Source organism: Ovis aries, chromosome 9 (genome assembly GCF_016772045.2).
Source record: "Ovis aries strain OAR_USU_Benz2616 breed Rambouillet chromosome 9, ARS-UI_Ramb_v3.0, whole genome shotgun sequence".
In the NCBI taxonomy this organism is placed as follows: domain Eukaryota; kingdom Metazoa; phylum Chordata; class Mammalia; order Artiodactyla; family Bovidae; genus Ovis; species Ovis aries.
In genome coordinates, this window is record NC_056062.1 from 27,444,104 (window position 1) to 27,458,702 (window position 14,599).

General features: G+C 38.8%; 1 non-coding gene across 1 annotated transcript; it reads right to left on the reverse strand.

Moving 5' to 3' along the window:
- Positions 1–3,700: 3,700 nt before the first annotated feature.
- LOC114116522 (U6 spliceosomal RNA) lies at positions 3,701–3,804 on the reverse strand. Its single transcript, XR_003590425.1, has one exon. It is a non-coding gene; the product is annotated as a U6 spliceosomal RNA (small nuclear RNA).
- Between the last annotated feature and the right edge of the window lie 10,795 nt (positions 3,805–14,599).

Here is a 14,599-nt window from a genome sequence, read left to right on the forward strand (position 1 = left end):
AAAGAAGATCACCCTTGGCAGGACCTAATCCCTCTGCAGAAATGTTAACTCAATGAAATTTCATCCTTTTGTTCTTCAGATCATCTCCTAAATCATTCATAGCCTGTCAAACAATGCAAAAGCAAAAAAAAAAAAAAAAAACGGAATTTTGTTTTAGTTTAAAGGTTTATTTTTAAACCTAAATGCTATGTTTCAACTGTGAGGCTTGACTGAGGAGGACTTAAAAGGATGGGTGGGCTTTGTGTACATACACAGCGAAGACAAAAACTTTTCTACCAATATCAATAAAAACCAGTTGATGATGAATTCAACTCCCTATAACTGAGGTTTAAAATAGAAAAAAAAAACTGGGCAGCGGGTGTGAAGAATGTCTTCATATAAAATTCAGCCCAATCCACTGATCAGAAGAATTCAACCATAGCAAAGGGTAATCCTGGGTATATTTTGCCTGAAAGAGGCATTAGAAATTCCCCAGTCGGTAGAGAGGGGATGATAGGATTGCCCGGGGCTGAGGCCGTGAGGAGGAGGATAGAGGGGCACTGAGCGTTTATAGTTTACTTGCTCAGTTGCTCAGTCATGCCCAGCTCTTTGCAGCCGCATGTACTGTAACCGGCCAGGCTCCTCTGCCTTTGGAATTTTCCAGGCAAGAATACTAGAGTGGCTTACCATTTCCTCTTCCAGGGGAAATAGAAATCCCAACCCAGGGATGGAAGCTGCATCTCTTGTGTCTCCTGCATTGGCAGTTGAATCCTTTACCACTATCGCCACCTGGAAAGCCCATATTATAGTTTGACAAACCTCCAAAGAGAATCTTTTTAACCTTTCATAATTTAACAATCACTGATCCAAACAATGCTTTATAGATCTGGCTATAATTCAAACCATCTGGGGATCTTTTAGAAATCCTATTATCCAGGTCACTTACAAACCAAATTAGAATCTCTGGATTGGACCCCAGCGTGAATGCTTTTTTTTTTTTTTCTGATTTTATTTTTTTTTAATTTTTAAAATTTTAAAATCTTTAATTCTTACATGCGTTCCCAAACATGAACCCCCCTCCCACCTCCCTCCCCACAACATCTCTCTGGGTCACCCCCATGCACCAGCCCCAAGCATGCTGCACCCTACGTCAGACATGGACTGGCGATTCAATTCTTACATGATAGTATACATGTTAGAATTCCCATTCTCCCAAATCATCCCACCCTCTCCCTCTCCCTCTGAGTCCAAAAAGTCCGTTATACACATCTGTGTCTTTTTTCCTGTCTTGCATACAGGGTCGTCATTGCCATCTTCCTAAATTCCATATATATGTGTTAGTATACTGTATTGGTGTTTTTCTTTCTGGCTTACTTCACTCTGTATAATCGGCTCCAGTTTCATCCATCTCATCAGAACTGATTCAAATGTATTCTTTTTAATGGCTGAGTAATACTCCATTGTGTATATGTACCACAGCTTTCTTATCCATTCATCTGCTGATGGACATCTAGGTTGTTTCCATGTCCTGGCTATTATAAACAGTGCTGCAATGAACATTGGGGTACATGTGTCTCTTTCAATTCTGGTTTCCTCGGTGTGTATGCCCAGTAGTGGGATTGCTGGGTCATAAGGTAGTTCTATTTGCAATTTTTTAAGGAATCTCCACACTGTTCTCCATAGTGGCTGTACTAGTTTGCATTCCCACCAACAGTGTAGGAGGGTTCCCTTTTCTCCACACCCTCTCCAGCATTTATTGCTTGCAGATTTTTGGATCGCAGCCATTCTGACTGGTGTGAAGTGGTACCTCATTGTGGTAGAGAGATTTGCATTTCTCTAATAATGAGTGATGTTGAGCATCTTTTCATGTGTTTGTTAGCCATCCGTATGTCTTCTTTGGAGAAATGTCTATTTAGTTCTTTGGCCCATTTTTTGATTGGGTCGTTTATTTTTCTGGAATTGAGCTGCAGGAGTTGCTTGTATATTTTTGAGATTAGTTGTTTGTCAGTTGTTTCATTTGCTATTATTTTCTCCCATTCAGAAGGCTGTCTTTTCCCCTTGCTTATATTTTCCTTTGTTGTGCAGAAGCTTTTAATTTTAATTAGATCCCATTTGTTTATTTTTACTTTTATTTCCAGAATTCTGGGAGGTGGATCATAGAGAATCCTGCTGTGATTTATGTCTGAGAATGTTTTGCCTATGTTCTCCTCCAGGAGTTTTATAGTTTCTGATCTTACATTTAGATCTTTAATCCATTTTGAGTTTATTTTTGTGTGCGGTGTTAGAAAGTGATCTAGTTTCATTCTTTTACAAGTGGTTGACCAGTTTTCCCAGCACCACTTGTTAAAGAGATTGTCTTTCCTCCATTGTATATTCTTGCCTCCTTTGTCAAAGATAAGGTGTCCATATGTGTGTGGATTTATCTCTGGGCTTTCTATTTTGTTCCATTGATCTATGTGTCTGTCTTTGTGCCAGTACCATACTGTCTTGATGACTGTGGCTTTGTAGTAGAGCCTGAAGTCAGGCAAGTTGATTCCTCCAGTTCCATTCTTCTTTCTCAAGATTGCTTTTGGCTATTCGAGGTTTTTATGGAAATACAAAAAACCTCGAATAGCATGAATGCTTTTAAGAATTATATGTGAGAGGTTAGGAATCCATAGGCCCACAGGTAGGGGGAAGCTTGCTAACACTGGAACCAGGATAAGTCCCCAGCTCACATTTGAGTAGCTACAAAGAGTTACTTCACTTCTCTCCAGACTCCTCCCCAACTAAGGATTACCGTGCCCTCCAGGGAAAATGTTATCTTTAAATTAGCAATTTTTCTTTAATCATAGTGCAAAACACATATAAAATTTACTATCTTCACTATGTTACAGGTACAGTTCAGTAGTTTTAGGTACATTCACAGTGCTCTAAAACTTTTTCATCTTGCAAAACTGAAGCTCTATACCAAATTCCCATTCCCTGATGTTTCCAGACCCTGACAACCACCATTTTACTTTCTGCTTCTGTGAGTTGAACTACTTTAGATTCCTTGTAGAAGTAGAACATATAGCATTTATCTTTGGGAAACTGGCTTATTTCTTTTTTTTTATTTCCCATATTTTTCCTTATTTTTTTAATTTAAATTTATTTATTTCAATTGGAGGCTAATTACTTTACAATATTGTATTGGTTTTGCCATATATCAACATGAATCGGCCACAGTATATACGTTTTCCCAATCCTGAAACCCCATCCCACCTCCATCCTCATACTATCCCTCTGGGTCATCCCAGTGCACCAGTCCCAAGCATCCTGTATCCTGCATCGAATCTAGACTGGCGATTCGTTTCTTATATGATATCATACATGTTTCAATGGCTTATTTCACTTAGCATAATGACCTCACGTTTCATCCATGTTGTAGCATGTAACCAGATTTCTATTTTTTCCCAAGCTGAATAATATTTAATTGCATTGAATATACCATGTTTTCTTTATCAATTCATCTGTCCGTGGATATTGGGTTGCATTTACCTCTTATACATGATGAATAATGCTACAAAGAACTTGAGTATGCAAATAACTATTTGAGACCCTGTGTTGAATTCTCTTGTCTATACATCCAGAAATGGGGTCACTGGATCATATAGTATTTTAATTTTTGAGGAATCTCCATTCTGTTTTCCATAGTGGCTGTATCACTTTTCATTCCTTCCAACAGCACACAAGAGATTTCACAAACATGGAATATGCCATGAATTTGCATGTCATACTTACACAGGGGCATGCTAGTCGCCTCTGTATTGTTTCAATTTTAGCATACAGGCTGCTGAAGCAAACATCTTCAAAATTTTTGAGATAATATTCAGAGCTTATTAACAAACCCCATAGAGATGTCAGGCTGAGTCTCCCAGATTTATTTTTTAAAATGCATGGCTGAATAATTAATTTTATTTTAAAAGGAGTCAGATCAATGTCTAAGAAAGGTTACTAATGAGGGGCCCTCAAAGTGTAGCCAGGAACTTGCTAGAAATGCAGATTCTCAGCCCCAACCCCCAGAAACTTCCTGAATCAAAGAATTCTGCAAATTGGGTCCAGCAATCTGTATTTTAGGAACTTTGTAGAGGCTATTAATGCATACTAAAGTTGGAAATGCTCTCTACATTTTGATTTTATGGATCTTAGAAAGAACATCCTAAGCAGTAATACTTTTCCTATTAGTGCTTGAAATGCCAATACATTCATTCCTTTTTGTTTTGCTTTGCTTTCTGTTAGTTGTTTGGTGGCCTGGTTGGTGAAACAGCCTTGCTCTAAGCATCAGTGACTTCAGGATAAAAGCAGGCTTAGGCAGCATTTCACACTATAATTTGTAGCTACGGTAACTTCTCAGTCATGATGTAAAATGACTAAGTCTGTAAAATGAGAAGACTAGGTCAAGGTTGGCAGATCTCTGCCTTACATGCCACTTTTCCAAAACCCAAGGCAGACATTGCTAATTGATCAAGAGACGCTATACCTCCCATTCAGAGTCTCAGAATCCTTCTTGACATAGCCCTATCAAAAATTAGTTATATCCTGAAATGAAATCCATTTGCTACCAGATAACCTTAATGAGATTATCTTGATGAGCCCCTTAATGAGGGTGAAAGAGGAAAGTGAAAAATCTGGCTTGAAACTCAGCATTAAAAAAAAAAACTAAGATCATGTCATCTGGTCTCATCACTTCATGGCAAATAGAAAAGGAAAAAGTGGAAGCAGTGACAGATTTTATTTTCTTGGAGTCCAGAATCACTGCAGACAGTGACTGCAGCCATGAAATTAAGATGCTTGCTCGTTGGAAGAGTCAGAGTTGGACCACAAACAAGGCTGAGAGCTGAAGAATTGATGCTTTCAAACTATGGTGCTGGAGAAGATTCTTGAGAGTCCCTTGGACTGCAAGGAGATCAAATCAGTCAATCCTGAAACAAATTAACCTTGAATATTCACTGGAAGGACTGTTGCTGAAGCTTAAGCTCCAATTCTTTGGCCACCTGATGTGAAGAGCCAGCTCATTGGAAACGACCCTGATGCTGGGAAAGATTGAAGGCAGGAGGAGAAGGGGACGACAGAAGATGAGTTCGTTGGATGGCATCACCAACTTGAAGGACATGAATTTGAGCAAACTCCAGGAGATCGGGGATAGTAGAGGAGCCTGGTGCGCTGCAGTCCACGACTTAGTGACTGGACAACAACAAATCATCATTGCCCTGTTTATCTCTGTCCTTAAATAGTATGGGCTCCAAATACTATCAATTCTAGGCTGTCCTCCAGAACTGTCAATATTCTGTGATCTTAGTTTTCTCATCTATAAGATGCCAGTGGTGTCATCTACCTCATGGGGTTCTTAGGAAGATAAACGATATAATGCATTTGAATCAGCTGGATCAGCACTAGACACAAAGTTACTAAAAGCTCATTAAATCTTAGTTCTTTTTCTTTCTTTAGTTGCATCTTTTTTGGTTAATTTATTTATTTTAATTGGAGGATAATTATATTACAATATTGTGATGGTTTTTGCTGTACATTGGAATGAATCAGCCACAGGCACATAGCTCTTCTTTACCTTTCTTTCTGGCTGCTCACTTTACCATTGGCTGGCAAGTATAGCTGGCCAAGCTCAGTATTTCCCTGAGAAGTGTAAGTGCTCCTGGTATTGGCTTGGCCGTGATGAGAACTGACTGACTTCTTAGCCTTTGCCTCTGTTGCAGTATTATCATCACCACTCTGCTTACCAAGTTTGCACATTGATTCAGATGAGTAGACTTTGGGTGAAAAGGGAGCATTCTTACTTATTTAAACTAATTTCACAAGAGCAAAATATAAATAATAATCATCTCCAGCACAAAAACGGAGAAGGCAATGGCAACCCACTTCAGTACCCTTGCCTGGAAAATCCCATAGATAGAGGAGCCTGGTAGGCTGCAGTCCATGGGGTCGCAAAGGGTCAGACATGACTAAACAACTCCACTTTCACTTTTCACTTTCATGAATTGGAGAAGGAAATGGCAACCCACTCCAGCATTCTTGCCTGGAGAATCCTAGGGACAGAGGAGCCTGGTAAGCTGCCGTCTATGGGGTCGCATAGAGTCGGAGACGACTGAATCGACTTAGCAGCAGCAGCACCCAGCACAAAAATAAACTTTGCACACATATAACCAATGTTCTAGTGCTGACTTAATATGATGTTAATGAGAATGTTTCCCTCTTGGATTAGATGCAAGGAAGTTAAGATTTATTAAGGACCATGCATGTGTGATCAATGCAAAGAAATAGAGGAAAAAACAGAATGGGAAAGACTAGAGATCTCGTCAAGAAAATTAGAGATACCAAGGGAATATTTCATGCAAAGATGAGCAAATAAAGGACAGAAATGGTATGGACCCAACAGAAGCAGAAGATATCAAGAAGAGGTGGCAAGAATACACACAAGAACTGTACAAAAAAGATCTTCATGACCCAGATAACCATGATGGTGTGCTTACTCACCTGGAGCCAGACATCCTGGAATGTGAAGTCAAGCGTGCCGTAGGAAGCATCACTACGAACAAAGCCAATGGAGGTGATGGAATTCCAGTTTAGCTAGTGCAAATCCTAAAAGATGATGCTGCAAAAGTGCTGCACTCAATATGCCAGCAAATCTGGAAAACTTGGCAGTGGCCACAGGACTGGAAAAGTTCAGTTTTCATTCTAATGCCCAAGAAAGGCAATGTCAAAGAACGTTCAAACTACTGCACAATTGCACTCATCTCACATGCTAGTGAAGAAATGCTCAAAATTCTCTAAGCCAGGCTTCAACAGTATGCGAATCATGAACTTCCAGATGTTCAGGTTGGTTTTAGAAAAGGCAGAGGAACCAGAGATCAAATTGCCAACATCTGCCGGATCATGGAAAAGCAAGAGAGTTCCAGAAAAACATCCGCTTCTGCTTTATTGATTATGCCAAAGCCTTTGACTGTGTGGATCACAACAAACTGTGGAAAATCCTTAAAGAGGTGGGAATATCAGACCACCTGACCTGCCTCCTGAGAAATCTGTATGCAGGTCAAGAAGCAGCAGTTAGAACTGGACATGGAACAACAGACTGGTTCTAAATCAAGAAAGGAGTAGTACATCAGGGCTGTATATTGTCACCCTGTTTACTTAACTTATATGCAGAATATATCATGCAAAATGCCAGGCTGGATGAAGCACAACCTGGAATCAAGATTGCTGGGAGAAATATCAGTAATCTCAGATACACAGATGACACCATCCTTATGGCAGAAAGTGAAGAACTAAAAAGCCTGTCGATGAAAGTGAAAGAGGAGAGTGAAAAAGTTGGCTTAAGGCTCAACATTCAGAAATTAAGACTCAACATTATGGCATCTGGTCCCATCACTTCATGGCAAATAGATGGGGAAACAGTAACAGACTTTATTTTGGGGGCTCCAAAATCACTGCAGATGGTGACTGCAGCCATCAAATTAAAAGATGCTTGCTCCTTGCAAGAAAAGCTATGACCAGCATAGACAAAATTTTAAAAAGCAGAGACATTACTTTACTAACAAAGGTCCGTCTAGTCAAGGCTATGGTTTTTCCAGTAGTCATGTATGGATGTTAGAGTTGGACTATAAAGAAAGCTGAGTGCTGAAGAATTGATGCTTTTGAACAATGGTGTTGGAGAAGACTCTTGAGAGTCCCTTGGACTGCAAGAAGATCCAACCAGTACATCCTAATGGAAATCAGTTCTCAATATTCATCGGAAGGACTGATGCTGAAGCTGAAACGCCAATACTTTGGCCACCTGATGCAAGGAACCGACTCATTGGAAAAGACCCTGATGCTGGGAAAGATGGAAGGTGGGAGGAGACAGGGACAACTGAGGATGAAATGATTGGATGGCATCACCGACATAATGGACATGAATTTGAGTAGGCTCCAGGAGTTAGTGATGGACAGCAAGGCCTGGCAAGCTGCAGTCCATGGGGTCTCAAAGTGTCAGACACCACTGAGTGACTGAACTGAACTGATGTATGTGCAAAAGCTATGTTAGCCAATTTGCTGTATCTGATTATATCTGATTTATTCTGCTCAAAAACACTGTGATATATATAACTACGCTGTTTCCTATTTACAGATAAGAAAACTGAAGTTCAGGCAAGAAACATAACTAATCATAAGCTTGAAAGAGGAGTCAGCTACCTTATTTGGAGGGGACAGTTAAAAGTGAAGGTGCAAGGCCTCTTTTGTCAAGTTTATTAGGAATCCAAGACAAATACTGTAGAACATTAAGCGAAGCCCAGGACCTGAGTGTGAGTTGTGAGCTACTGCAAGGGTTGTATGCCCATGAAGCCACCCCTGCTTTTGTCAGAACTCATTCCAAAACCTATATCACCTTTCTATTTCATCATGTAGGAGGGCCAAGTGACTTTATGGAATCTGAAAGTTAGAATAGAAAACAATGCTTCTGGGTGCAGTATGGGAAGTATTTCTTAAAGCAGTCACAAGCAAGCCTCTGTGGCTGTGTACATATAAACCAAAGCATAAAATCTTGGGACTCAAGCCAATGTCAGAGATCCCTTTTCAGTAGGTGCAACCTAGTGGATAAAAATAAATGATAAAATCCATTGTTTCACTTTCTTTTCCTCCACTTTATAATAATTCCAAGATGCCCAGCATGGTTACCTTAGACCAAATGGGATCTTGGATGAATGGATTCATCCAGCAGTTCATTAAGAGATGATGAAAAGGAGGGAGAACCTTGAAAGTAGGAACCATGTAGACCCCACATAGAGAAGCTATAACAGCATTACAGTTAAAAGCCCAGAGGGTGCTAAAGTCAAGAGCTTAGAAGAGAAGAAATTACAATAGGTATGATGACCCAAGGGAAGTAATGAGAGTGGAAAGTCAAGGCAGATGCAAGGCAAATGGACATGAGTTCATGGGAGAACCTTCCCCCACGTTCTACCTCTGTGAGACCTGCAGGGAACCAGACAAGAAAAGAAAGACAGTACCCCGGGCTTTGCAACTCTGCAGGTCATGGTTGGGGCCCAAGTTGTCATTCTGAATTTCATCCTCCCAGGACTTTAGTGCAACAATTATTTATGAAGCCACAACTATCTTCTGATGCATCCCTTAAAAATCTAGGCGCTTCTGCCCCTGCTAGTCTAAAAATGGTAGAAACTGACTGAATCATTAGCACTCGCCCCAGTCCACAGGTGTCTCTGTCACCCTCTTCACCATATCACCCCACATTTTGTTCTGCTTCGTGCCTCGGGGGTGAGCTGTAACTGACAGAAGAATCTAAATTGCCCTCTTATCAAACATAAGTTTAAAGTAGGTCTGCGTGACTTCGTTGGGTTAGGGCAAGGGTGAAAAAATGTCTGATTTTATCAGGTGCAAATTTGCAGAAGTGATGAGAGTCAAAAAAATTCTCATTATTCAACAAGAGATCTTGCTGAGACATTCAAAACACATCAGGTTTTAACACCTTTTAAAAATCACTTTTCTTCAAGTCTGCACACTGCCTGGTCTTACTGTATCAGACAGACTGAAGCTAGCATCTCAGTTTTACCACTAGCTATGTGACCTTGGTCTAATTACTCATCTTTTTTGGATCTCAAAGTTCTCAATGAAGATAATAATAACTACCATTCAAACCTGGTGTAAAAATTAAATGCAAGTGTTTAATAGAGTCTATGTTCTAGCATAGTTTATCAAGTAATATTTGCTTAATGATAAATGATTGAATGAATGGCCAATCAATACATGGAAAAATTGTGGAGAAAATTTTTCCCCTTTTCTTGCACATCCTCATTCCAGCCTCAACTGAGACATAAACATGAAACAAAAATATTGTATTTATTTTACATAGAAATTTACAGTTTATAAAATGAGAATTATTTAATCTTTGTAAAAGTTCTTGAGTGACAGTTTAAGAAGGGTTGTCACTTCCATTTTATAGAAAAAGAAAGGAAGGTTAAGGACAGTAATTTTAATTTAATTAACAAATCCATATAGTTAGAAGAAGAAAAGAAGGAAGTAAGGAAGGGAGAAGGGGCTCAAGGACAGGTTCCTCTAAATTTAAATTTTTTCTATTTTAGAAAACCACCATCCCATGTATCCATGAACACTGAAGCAACCCATCTATAATCACTGGACCAAGTGTTAACATAATCAAAATAGACATTTCCTTCCTGGCTAAACCTGATTAATGGTTTAATCTGTCTATGGTATCATTCCTGGAAAACACAAAGGAGATTTTTCATATAAGGCTGTCAGAAAAGATCCAGGCTCAGAAGAAGCAATCTTTTAATTACCTTCGGTTGTGCTGTCTCCAAGATGGCTGCTAGTGGAGCAGAGATTAGGACACATAGTCATTTCAAATGTGTCATTCCCAGTGTTCTCACCTGCCAGTCAGAAGCTAGAACAATTTCAGATGAAGCCATGGACAGTTTTATGATAAAGGAGAGCTTTGAGATTAGACAACAAAGAGGAGGACTAACAGAAACTCCAAGGCACTTGGTTCCCTAAATAGAATGATGTCCTGAAATCCAATAGAAAAATGAAGAGGTGGAGGGATGTATTAATGTTTATTAACTGTCTGTTACATGTTAGGGTAAACACTGAAGTGAAACATCTAAATACACTATCCCATTTAGTCTCCCCGTATATCTGAAAAGTAGACATTTTTATCACCACCGTATAAATAAGAATCTGTAGCTCATAGAATTTAGGTAGCATGTCCAAAATTAGTGGCCAAGCTTCAACTTAAGCCCTGACTTGTCTGAATCTAAAACCCTTGTTTTATCATCTGACTAGGAGTTCTCAACTAGCAGTCCACAGATCAGAGCAGGGCTGACAAAAAAGGAAAAATACAGATATTCATGTTCCATTCTAGAACAGTAGTCTGACTCAGTACATCTGTGACGTACTGCCTGATTCTCTGTCCTTAGTAAATGTTTTGGGTAATTACAAGGGATGGCTAGGTTTTGAAAAGCACATACCATGTTGTCTCCTCAGGAGACAAATATGTTTCTTAGATCAATGGTACTCAGCACATCAGCACTTAGCTAGTATCAGGAGTATAAATTGCTCCTTGACACCCAAGGTGCATGAATGATGCTATGTCTCTATATTTGCAAATCAAATTGTGTCCTTTCAACCTATCGCTATGCCATTGGGAGTAGGTTTCACTAGCTCAAGAAAAAACAAGAAAACCGGAAGTGCAATCATCCTTCCTGATCTCAGAAGAGCTCCTCTCATCTTTTCCTAAGCTACCAAGCAAAGCAGCCCTCACTCTCAACCCTAGGGCCGCTGTCCACTTGTCTTTCTCGACATTTTTTTTTTTTCTTTAGCAAGGAAATTTAATGGTTAACTAGGATGCATAAAATATTTTAGGCTCCAGAGTCAACAGATAGCATTTTTCTCTTTTACGGGAATAAGATTAGTCTGAAAATACATGAAAATGAGGCTTCTATCCCCAAGGATGAAGAGCTACATCTTCAAAGTGATGGGAAACAAAACAGAAGTTTGAGTCTTTACTCTTGCTTGGAGAATTCCATGGATGGAGGAGCCTGGGGGCTACAGTCCATGGGATCGCAAAGAGTCGGACACAATTGTGTGACTAGCTTTACTTTTATTCAGCTACCTTAAATTATCATTAACCCACCTTGCCGAGCTGTTTACAGACTTCAGCGCAAAATAAGATGACATTGAAATCAATGTGTATGCTTGATCATAACAGATGCCTGACACTGAGTGAGAAACATAGAAACAAAACAAACTATGGCCCCTTCCCCACAGAGACTTTATCATTCTATTGTGAAATGGAGTAAAAAAAAGAGCGACCCTGAACTTTCACACATTGGACTCCCTCCTTTGTTCAATTATGACTGTATTGGGGCATTCTGAGTTGAGGCTTTACATGCCCTACCACCCAAAACTGAAACATTGATATTATGGTTATTCTCTCTACACTACAAAATAACGTATAGCAATATACTTTGCAAACTGTAATTTATTATACTGATGTACCAGAAATCTTAAAAATTCGTAAAAGTAAGGAAAAAAGTAGACAGTTTTATCACTGCAGTAAGTATGCAGTGATAAAAGAAGTCACCTCACTTCTGGCTTCATCTTATCTTTTCTACGATAATTTCTTCTTTGCTCCACTGTCATCCTCTTGGGCTTATCTTTATTCTCAGGTGACATTGTTTATATATATATATATATGTATATATATATATATACATATATATATATATAAACCTAAGTATTGACTTAAAACAATAAAACAGCCAGTTATTTTATCATCAAATGAGTTTATTTGTGTATCACAAAATTGCAATTCAGGACACACAAGTCTATGGCAAACCACAGGCAAGTCGGGAATCCAAAGGAGAGGGCAGTTCTGTTATAGAGAGGAAGGGAGAGTTGGAAGGGGCTGGTATGACAGAGTCTGTTGGAGAAAACAGGGAATTTGCAGTGAGGTGGCTTTTCATTGGCTGAGTATTACAGTCTCTCCTTAGCTAGCTTGTTGCCAGGCAAGAAGAAATTCTTCCTTCCTCCTGCTGGGTAGTAAAGTAGTAACCTTCTGGAATGTTTCTTTTTCAAGTTATACAGATTTCATGAATTGGTGTAAAGTTCATTAAGCATTCCACCCCCAAACCCTAGCAGAAATAGTTATAACAATAAAATCTCTAATACTGGCTCTCACACACTGTGCTCCTAACAGGCACCCTCCACTTTGCCTGTGTTATCTCATTCAACCCTCACAATAATGCTATGAAGTCAAAATAGCACACATGCTCTCGAGATTTAACAAAAGTATACTTCCAAGAGGCTAGACAATTTGCCAAAGTCACACAGGTGAACTGGAACCCGGGCATATTGATGCAGAAAATCATAGTGTCTTTTTCACTCTGCAGCTACAGACATCTATAATTTTATCTGTTTCTCAAATACTCCATGGTACTTATCATGTGCTTGTCACAATTCAAAATGCTTTACAAATATCAATTGATTTAATAGTCATAACCTCTTAGGTAGGCATTATTAATATCCCCATTTTAAAAATAAAAGAGCTGATTTCATTTTCAGAGCCTCTGACTCATTTTCTAAAAACAATTTCTAAGAGTCCCTGACTGCTCTAGCAGCTACTGATTCAATAACAGACAAGATACATCCAAGGTCAGACTCACCAGCCCCATGTTTGAGACAAGGCCATCTTGAAGATGGGGCAAAATCTTTTGAAGTGACGTCTATAAAATTCTGTCCGAAACAATAAAGCAAAAACAAATCAAATTTATTTTTTCTTGGAAAAATTATGACAATCAGATGACATTAGCTGACAGTTGTCCAGGTTTCTATTTTAATATGTATTCATTTGAAAGGGTGCTTGAAAATATAATTAAGTGAGAGGATCTAAGAAGCTTCTGTCAAAAGTACTCAGTCCAGTTTTCACTTAACAAATAAATGGAAAAGAAAAAAGGAGGGAAGGAGTGAGGGAAAGAGAAAGAAAAAGAGAGAGAAAGAAGGGAAGGAAGAAAGGAAGAGAGGGAGGAAAGGAGGAATAAAAAATAGAAAAAATAAAGAAAGGAGTAAAACAATATCCTTCCCAGAAGCTAAAAATACATGAAACAAGCAAAGTAGCAAGAAGTGTAATATCATAGACTTAATGTCAGCTAAGATCAAGTCTTTCTTCCATCCCTCAAGAACTCAATGACCACTGACAAGTTACTTAACCTCTTCAAGTACCAGTTTCTTTACTTGAAAAATCAGAACAGTATCTTTTTGTGTAATTAAATGAAACAATGTATGTGAAGAGTCTAATACTGTGAGAATTGACTGTACCTACTCTAACATGTAAGGTTTGAGGACTTAAAAAAAATGCAAATGGAAAACCTTAGTTTGAACTATCACCGCAGAAGTAGTATTTTGGGTGCCTGTTCTTAAAACTAGGTGGAATCAGATGATCTCTAGAATCATTACTGCACTGAGGGAAATATTGACAACTCCCAGCTAACCTACTCTAACCATTTCATATTTCTTAAAACAACGAGCAGAGTAAAAGGTAGTCAAAACAGGTAAATCCTAGGTATTTTAAGCATTGTCAATACATTAAAAAATAATGTCTTGAGAGTTTCTTTGGTAACATTGTCCTCCAAATAAAATATCAACATCACAGTCAATAAATTACATTCTTTTTTCCATTTATAAGGCATGGCCTGTCTCCTAAATGCCACAGACATCCACAGAGAGGAAATCTATAATTAGCCTATTTATTCAAAAACAGTCGTCTCACTTACCTCCTTCAGTTAACATTTCTTTTTTATCAAACAGACTTCACTACTTAAGATTCTGCCTTCAAATTCCAGCTCTTTTAGTTACTAACTTTGGGCACATTAAATAATCTTTCTTGGCTTCGGTGTTCTCGTTTAAAACATGGAGTTAAGACTTGTCTTTATGGGAAACTGAATGTCAAAATGCCCATCAAATTGTCTCCACACACATTCATTACTCAATATGTGGCAGCTACTGACTTGTTTATTCATGCTATTATTTATTGTTATCTCTGAGTTGTGTTCCTCATTAATGCTCTCAAACAACTTCATTC